Genomic DNA, 8,133 nt, shown 5'->3' with positions numbered 1-8,133 from the left:
CTATTTGTCATGCGGTCTGACACAAGATAGGTGCATGTGCTCGTTGAAAAAAAAACCCTCTGAAATCCTTTTGACAAGATTAGGACCGTATGTCTCCTCCAGCAGCAGCTCACCTTCAAATCTGCTGTAATCAGAGAAAATGTGACTTTCCACTTTACATTTCCATTTCAATGTGCAAAACCCTGCCCCTCTTTTCACTCTTCTGTCTGTATATAGGTCAGGATGTCCAAATGTTTTTTTAAGTCGAGCCAACTTGTCAAAGTTAAAAAATATCTGGGGCCAATGGCTCCTCCTGCCAGACGTAGAGCTATGGCTAAGTGGCATCTTAAATGAAAAATGAAAAATGTTCTTGTTTTAATCACTTTTGCCTATCTCCATTTTTCACTCAGGACTCTGAAAGGCTTTGCTTGTAAAAACAATGAGCAACAGGATTGCTATTAGCCCTGACATTTTGCCAAAAGCTGCTAAATAAATGATATTAAAATATGTAAAAAAACCCCACATAAGAATCTGATCAAACATTGTCAAATAATTATTAGATTAGTTATAAAAAGTACAGGCTGCATAATGAAAAACAACAATCCAAACAAATAAAATACCTGGAAGTTAGCAAAATGCTAAAAATGTTAACAGCTAAGACATAACAGTATGTGAAACCTAAATTGTTGACAACATAAAACCTTTCAAAGGGGCCAAGATTGTACTTTGGTCTGACTGCAGACATGCCTGATTCAGCTGATCTTTATCCTTCATTGGAAGCATGCTTCAATTAATTATTAATATTACATTTCCCTTGTGTTTTCAGCTGTGCATAAACAGCAAAACAAAAAAAAAAACACTACAAAAAAAAAAAAAAAATAAAAAAAACAAAACGTGTGGGTTTAGCTCCGGTACATTCCATCTGTAGCTACATTTACATTCAAACGTGTGAAGTTACCACCGCGAGAGTTACTCGATATTTGGCATTGAGTTACACTTATTAGGCTGTCTGGATGAAACATGCCTCCATTAAACACCAGGGTGATGGCGCTATGGCGCTGGATGCTAGGTTGGATGTTATTGTGGTCTTTATCATGTGGTTTGATCTGCTGCTCATGTTGGCTGCTGGCTGCATTTTGCTGGGGCCCAGTGAATAAATGTGTATAAATTTCCTGAGATCAGGTTGCATAGAATAACTCACACAAGTTTTAACTTTGTACAATCTGTAGATTCTGCAGTAGGTGGCGATAAGCCTTCCTTAAGCCTGTTGTTTACAGGTTAATTCTGATGGACAAACCCATGTAGTTTTTTTTCAACATTCTTTATATAAAAACTGGACAGGAATATATGTATATACTTGGTGAGACTCTAGGAGTGGAACTTGGAAATCATGTGCATTGAGTTATTTGAAAAAAACAAATTCACTAAAACGCTAATCTAAGTAAATATTTCCTTGGTTTTTGTAGTCTAATTCTGTCATTTTGAGTCAGGTTAGATGTCAGCAGTTGTGAAACCTGTCATTGCTTGTCTCTAGAAAGTTCTAGTGGTTTCCCAACCAGTGATAGAGGGGCCTCCACAAATACCTGCAAAATATATGAAATATCCCATAGAGCAAACAAGCAAGTTAGTTACAGAAATATCCCAAACTACTTAAAATGTAAATATGTAATTGACATATATAGAAGAGGAACTCTACAAATTCATATATTTATTCTCTCTTTTGGGCTAAACATGAATTTACTCGACAAAATCATGCATTATAGACCATCTATGACGATCTAAGATTCATCCTCACTTTAGAAAAGGTCATCGGCATGAAAACGCTGGTGGACTACAGTGTTGCAATGTGAGATATCTATAAACATTTGTTGATGAGAGCTTTTGTTTTGCATAAGGAGTGAAAATAAACCACAGTGCATTGAAACAATTAGGGAGAGAAGTTCTTCACGTCTCTGAGTTTGCACAGGATATCCAAATAAAGGCAGGAAAACAAACCAACAAAGTGACCAGAAGGGAGGCTAATAGCTAAAGGCAAAGGTTGGACTAGTCAACAGAACATATGGACCACTTGGTCAGTCACCTAGCTGCTGTCCATCTTCAAACATTTGCTGACCAATTAGGGAGCGTTGATCATCTTCTGTGTAATCCCTAAAGTCGAACTGTTGTTGAATGTCGTGTTGCAGAATGACATGAGATCACATTACTAATCTGAGTAAACTGATATGTGAGCGTGAGTTAGAGTGCTGACCTTAATGGTTTATGGTGTCAAAGATATAGCCCACAGGCCAGGACTGGCCCACCGGAGGGTTTCATTTGGTCCATGGGAAGGATTTAGAAGTGTGAATTAAATAAAAGACAATATGTTGGCAATATGTTTTAAATATATATTGAATATGGTCACAAAGTTGGGGGATGTTTGGTAGGTCAGGCGCACATTTGTGTCATTCTTTCACAAATGTGCGAAGATATGTTAATTTAAAATAATTTCTTGATCTTGGTACCTTTCTCGATCTGTTGTTGATAGTAAATAGGTGCTTTTTTTTTTTTTTAAAAAAAAGAAAGTTCCAGTTGTTCATAAACTATCTCATAAAATGAAAGTTTTGTTTACATAATATTCCTATTCTGGACTCCCCTGGTTTTTTACCCAGGCTGCTCTGTAGGCTGCTACATACACACTGCTGCTGTTGTCCTGTCGTTTAAGCCTCGTGCTTAAACATTTTGTGAATAACCGACCATTAACTGATATGGTACACATGAGCCTTTGTTGTCTCTCACTGGCTTGGGTCCAAGCTCGCCCAAAATAACTCCAAACAGTGGAACAAGAGAAGGCGTGTTTGCTTACAGCCTGTTGATCGTGGAATTGTTACATTGTAGAAATCACTGTGTGAGCTGCTGGCCTTCATCTCCACAGACAGAACCTTGACCAATGATCACACGAGAAGACTGTATTCGCCAAAACAATAAGGCTTTTTCTGACCACAAACCATAATAATATCAAATGTACAGGCATATTTAATGTAATCATATGTCACCTTTCCTTTTTCTCAAACTTGGATCATGCCATTTTCATTCACTCTAGGCTTCCATTGCTGGCAATGTATCTAAAACCGTACTGCTTCAACAGTGAAAGTAACAGCCTTTTGACCATTGATGTCACTGCCATAGACATTGTAGGGTTTGGGTTCTATACGCAACAAAGCAAGCCTCCATTTTCGCACCATTTCCATTTACTGCTTTCCAGTCTTTGTCCTTTAGAGTAGTATTTTGTGGTAGTCACTAGGGATGAAGTAACTCCGTACTTCCAGCCAAATGCACAGCAGGGTTTACTTGTATCTAATCTTTTAAAGCTGTGCAGAAGTATTGATGTTGCATTCTTTTTTTCCTCTGTTTTGTCACATCTTTCGCTGCACTTATTCTACAGGTTTAAAGAGATTAAAGCAGCTCATGGTGTACAGCTAACCTCCAGTCCAGGTTCAAAGACTTTTAGCGTTTGTTAGGGAAGGACAGCTAAGGATAAGACAAAGAGCTGACGTTTTGATCTGAGCCCTGCCAACAAACACATTTGTGTTTAATGCAGTGTCTTTCTTGTCAGGGTAAAGTCCCCTGCTAAATGTTTGAACCCCCAAGCCCCCACCTCTCGTTTGTGATGATCATCAGAGCCTGGTGTTAGAAGGTTTCTGTTCTTTTTCCCATCACTGCGTCTTCATTCTCCTTCCAAACATTACACAGCTTTTAATCTCAGACTGGAGCTTCTCCGGGCTTGTTGAACTCCCCAGTCGGTTTTTCTGTGGCCTGTGAAATAGGACAGAGCACACTGTTGTGCTGTGGTTAACATTCTTTATTTCTGTCAAGGTAGGGAACATGAAAGGACCTCTGCTTTCTCTCTTTACGTCTCTTTTCCTTCCTCTTTCTCTCTGTCCTCCCTGAAGACAACTGATGCTCTCAGGTTTTTCCTCCCCCAGTCTGAGTTTTCAGACTTTGTCTGGAAAGTGCTTGGGTTTCTTTAGTTGCTTTGGCTGCATGTTGATATTGAATTTGAAAAAAAAAAAAAATGTTATCAGCTCCTCCCAAGAGAGCGCTCCCCTCTAGTTATGCTGGTACTTTTTACAAACACAAATTAGTTTTGTGTGATCACAGAATTGCTGCACAAAAAGAGAAAATTTCACTTTGACCCACATTGGAGAGCTGGAGCTGTGTAATGCTTGCGAGTTGTTGTCTGGAAGCTCTTTGAGAAAATTCTTACCCTGCCTGTGTATAATCCCTTTTCAGCATTATCCTCTTTTAACTTGGCAATGGGAACCACTCGCAACCCCGTGGACAGTGTCTGTTTCCCTCATAACGGGGGCTGTACATCTTCAACTGCAATCCTGCGCAGCTCTCAGCGGCACTAGGCTGTAATTTAATGTGTGTCTGTGGAATTCAGTACTGGGTCATATTGCTTCCCTAAAATACCATCAACAGCTTTGTTCCGCCACAAAAACATACATTAACAAAAACACAGACAGGGAAACCTGGGGGTGTCTCTCCAAGTCCGACAAATGACTTTTTAAAGCCGTGTTTAGGGTTTTTAATCACCACGTAGGCAGATCTATACGTTATCAGTCTTGACAGGTACAGGTTAAAGTTTTTTTACTTTAGCTTATAAGGTCCGTGTGAAGCTTTGTCATAGTTTGGTACATTGATATTCCTGGATCACCAGCCTGGGGCTTGGCCAGTTTAAGTCTGTCTACATCCCTGCAAAATGGACCGACAGGGGAAAGTTATTTTGGTGCTAGGGGTGGTCCTGGAAAAGCAGTGGAATAACAGCCCCTCAAAGGAATCTGCATCATTTGGCTAAATTCCTGCCAGGCAAATTATTTCAGAGAAGCGTGTTTCTGTGCTTTCACTGGGGATTTTTTCTTCACATCTCAAAACTTTGGTTGCATGCTCTGCGCCACAAACGTTTAAACTCTCCTTTAGCCTTGCCTTTATCCCCCTCTCTTCCTCCTTTCATTGCTGTTGTATGGAAATGCACCACTGACAGATCATTATCAGCAGACCCATCCCTGCATGGGCTCAACGTTTGCCTTTGTTGTTTTTCACTGAGCTAGGGCTGAGCCAGGATGAGGAATTTATGTGTGCTTTCCTCTGCAGCTTTGTGGCCCTAATGTGAAACTGGTGTAGCTGTGGTCCTGACAATCACTTTCCACTCTACAAATATTGCTCTGGATGAAAATAACATCAGTTCCTGCCTGGGGGACATCGCAGTGTGGTCAAGATCAACCACAAATAGATGTGTCTGTGTAGAATATAAACAGAGGAAATGTCAAAACAACCACTGGACAAGTAAATAGAGGGGGAGTGACAGTGAGAAAGTGAGGCAGAATCAAGAGTTAGAGAGGGGTGGGGAGGGGAGGGGGGGCAAATGATGTCCAGCAGATGTTGAAGTAGCACTTGGACCTTCATGGTGTGATTGTCGAGTGATAATGACTGGAAGGAATGTCAGACATACTAAGTGTCTAGCTTAAATTATCCGACAAGAAACTGACTACTACTACAAAAGCCTGGCATGCATTTTGATCATTATTTCAAATAGAAACATTGACCATAGGTATGAATGTGAGAGTGGATGAATGTATGTCTGTATGTGTGGACTGGTGAACTATCCAGGGTGAAACCTGCCCCGCCTTGACCTCACCTCAGCTGTAGATAATGACTGAATGAATTAAGTAATGAATGTTCTTGAATCAGTGTTTCAATATAGGGTATCATTTAACAAGCGTGTCAGAGCGTTGTTAGAGGTGTACAGCTGTATCAATGAGTGGTATTTTTTTGTTTGTTTTTTTCCAAGTGGTCCTGGTTATGTACAACAGCAGCCTGTGTTTCCCTCATGGTTGTATTTACACAAAATAGTCCTTTAAAGAGGAAAACACAGGCTGGGTTGTGTACATTTGGGAAGATTTCCAGCTACTGGATCTTTTATCTTAACACACATGCTGACCAGTGGTCTTGTGCTACACAGCGTTTATTTATGTTTACTTTCTCACTACCCTAAAGTGCACTCCCTCCTCTGCTAATGCTAGCTATTTTGCTAACAGAGCTTTTCCTTTTGAATGCAGCCTTGTTCTCCAAGCCTAAGTTTCTCAGTTTTACCTTTGACCTCTGACAGGGAAAATACACATGGACTCACATGTGAAGTATTTAAGGACAAAACTGTCCAAATATCTCTACTAATTTGCGTGCATTCGTCTAGTTTGTAGTATCTTTTACTGTGATACTGACGAGTTTTTACCCCGAAGACAGATGTAAGCGTAGGATTATAACTCAGGCAGGCAGCCGATGATTTGATTTGCGGTGCTTTTTTGAACAGAGATCATAAATGCTATACAGTCCTTGGTAGTTTGACATCAAAGAAGTCGGAAACAGTTCGTTAAAATTGGCCTCAGTTACTGTTATTACAGTACGTAGTGGTTTGGTGATGGAAAATAACATGTTTGTTCAAACCAGTATCTGAACAAGTCTCATCCGATTAAAATCATGTCACAGCCACAGATATTAAGTCACTGTTGGATTTGCTGCTGTACCTTTAATGTGTAGTTGTGCTGAATTCAATATTCAACTGTGCTTACGTCAATCACACATTAATGACCTTGTGTTTTCAGCCAAAGGACTAATGAAAACTAATTGGTGCCAATTCAGCAGTGCCATCCAGTCTTACTTCATAGTCACGTCTTTCGTCAGTCACACACACACACACACACACACCATCGAAGGCATCACATGCAGCGCTGGTTAATCTCCAGACGTGGACGTTTAACCGTCAGTCACTGCGTCTCTAATTAGACAGACAGATTTTCTCAGCGTGGCCTGGTTTCATTTGTGTATTCGCTTTGAAACAACCCGCCTCTCTAAGTCTAACTTTATTTTATTTAATAAGGGAGAGACAATGAGACCCATGTGTCTTCAGTTCTTTTTTAATGATCACACCATTTCTATTGTCACAGCAGAACATTACCATGTCCCCACTGTGACTTCTATTGTGCACTGGGCTCATTAAAACTGTCACCATAGAGAATTCACTCATTCCGCTTCAAGAAAAAAAAGAGAAAAAGACCAGACTTGTGGCCTTTGAGGAGACAGATCTGTCCAATTAAAAACAGAGAGAGAAACACACTGGACCTTTTGGAAATTTAAAATAAACCAAAAAAAAAAAAAACTACTTAAATATCCAATTACTATGTTGATCCTGTGTGTGTGTGTGTGTGTGAATGTGTGTCCGTCCACTATATGCACTGTGTCAACGTAATGCTCCATTAACGATGCAAGAAAAATGAGAGTTGTTTTCTATGTGGACACACACAGACACACACAGAGGTTGAGGGAGAGAGGTCAGAGAGAGGGGTCACCTAGTCCATTAACAGTCCGTCTTCTGTGACATTTAGACAAACTACATTATAATATATATGGGCCTTTTTCAAAAGCAGGAAAGTTGGATAAATGTTCTTTTTTAAATGACATGTGACTGAGAAAACACTGATGGATGCCGACCGTCTGACGAAACACATAAATCAGACCGAGGCATTTTTCTTCTTTAGCCATTTTCCATTTAGTGAAGACAGTGTTGTTTAATCTCGATTTGTCAGCCTTCACGGAGGTACATCAGCAGCTGGAGCTAACGGCAGCTGACAATGGGCTTAGACTGGGTAAAGCTTGGACATGACAGGGACATTAACTATTATCGTGTCTGTAGTACCTGGAAAATATCGCACAGATATAAAAAGACATCCAAAAAATATATGAGGACTATCTGTGACGACTGCTGAAGGAAAGCAAATTTGCCCCAAAATATATAAATTAGATTCAAGGCAGAGAATGCTTAACTAATTCAAAGGCTATGATGGGGCCCAGTGTAAACATTCTTGGACCTAGGTCACATGTCTTCGTTAACATGATAGTCATAACCTTACAAGATACTGTAACTTACAGACGGTCACAAACACCGAGCTGTGTTCCTTTGTTAAATTTGTCAACACAACACTAACAGCACTTGAAGATCAGCTACAACAAACTGAGAAGAACTGTCAGTGTAACAAAAGGTAGTTCCCCCAGAGGTGGTGTGACATGACGTCTGTGAACACGTACCTGTCAGCTCCCGAGCTTATCTGTCATTTAAAC

This window comes from Cynoglossus semilaevis, chromosome 6 (genome assembly GCF_000523025.1).
Source record: "Cynoglossus semilaevis isolate Cse_v1.0 chromosome 6, Cse_v1.0, whole genome shotgun sequence".
Taxonomy (NCBI): domain Eukaryota; kingdom Metazoa; phylum Chordata; class Actinopteri; order Pleuronectiformes; family Cynoglossidae; genus Cynoglossus; species Cynoglossus semilaevis.
The sequence above is the reverse complement of the archived record's forward strand: the minus strand, read 5'-3'. Positions refer to the sequence as shown.